Source organism: Grammomys surdaster, unplaced genomic scaffold, assembly GCF_004785775.1.
Source record: "Grammomys surdaster isolate TR1022 unplaced genomic scaffold, NIH_TR_1.0 123155, whole genome shotgun sequence".
NCBI classification, from domain to species: Eukaryota; Metazoa; Chordata; class Mammalia; order Rodentia; family Muridae; genus Grammomys; species Grammomys surdaster.
In genome coordinates this window covers 972-2,150 of record NW_021618488.1, presented here as the reverse complement: position 1 = coordinate 2,150, position 1,179 = coordinate 972, and the positions used below count along the sequence as shown (strand labels likewise).

The 1,179-nt window shown below is 41.8% G+C and overlaps 1 pseudogene; it reads left to right on the top strand.

Moving 5' to 3' along the window:
• The first annotated feature begins 747 nt into the window (after positions 1-747).
• Positions 748-1,179, top strand: part of LOC114636255 — a 1,148-nt pseudogene continuing 716 nt past the window's right edge.

The window sequence follows — 1,179 nt, the reverse complement described above, 5'->3', positions numbered from 1 at the left end:
CTGGATAAACCGGAGGCTGCTGACGGAAGGGGACTTCAGACTGTCCAAACAAATCAAAATTTTGCCAAATTCTCTCAAGCACTATACATTGCGGAACGGAAGGTTAGTTTTTTACAGTTTGCTGAACGTTCTTGGATCTGTGAGTCCACATCAGTTTACCTCTGGTGCGCTATAATGGCATCAGGGGCTAGCTGCAGCTGTGTAAAGACACACACAGAGACACACACAGACACACAGAGACACACACAGACACACAAGCAGCAATGATTCTCCTGTGCCAATTAGTGGGTTTCTAGGCTTACCTAATTCTTTGAAGTTTGCTAGGTACTGTGGTATGTTGCAGTTTTCTTCTGTTTTAGGTGTAGATGTAGCTCCAAAGGTGTAGGGAAGGGTAGGTAACACAAAATGGCATTGATGGTATTGGCTATTGACATTACAGATTTAGTGCTGTGTTGATATGCACATACAAATAACTCGAGTATTTTTTTATTTTTTCTATGACCCCACTTCTCATATTTTTCCTTGCTGGTAACACTAGGAATCCTAAGAATATTTTGGTCATGGACAACAAAGTGTTTGCTCTTGGAATAGTCAAGAGGTCTTTACTGTTTGTCTCTGAGTAATTTTTTTTCTTTCTACACATTAGAATATAATAAATACCGAATGCTTCTAGAAACCCTTAAAAACCAATGTGCTGAGCAAAGGAATATTGTAGCTCATTGTGATCATTAATTTCTGACTTTGATTTCCTGTAGCTTTTTACCTGCATCTACTGAAGTATCTCAGGAAGAACTTGAGGCTGAAGAAAGGGCAAGATCTCAGAGATCACTGCAGACCTCTCTGGATTTGTCTGGCAGGGAGCCTCCCTCATATGGATACAGGAAAGGCTGGATTCCACTGTTGCCGGAGGATTTTGGGGATGGAGGTGCTTTCCCTGAAACCCATGTGGCCCGGTATCCTCTGGATATGGGGTGACAGAAAAAAGTGTCCAACGCTCTGCCCATTCATTTGGATCAGGAAGGGAAAGTTAAATATGACACGATTGTTCGACAAGGACATTCCAAAGACAAGGTCATTTATAGCAAATGTATTGACCTTGTTCCAAAGGAGGTTATGAATCCATATGACCCAGAACTGCCAAGGCCAGTTGAGGAGACACTAAAAGAAATTACGGAAAGG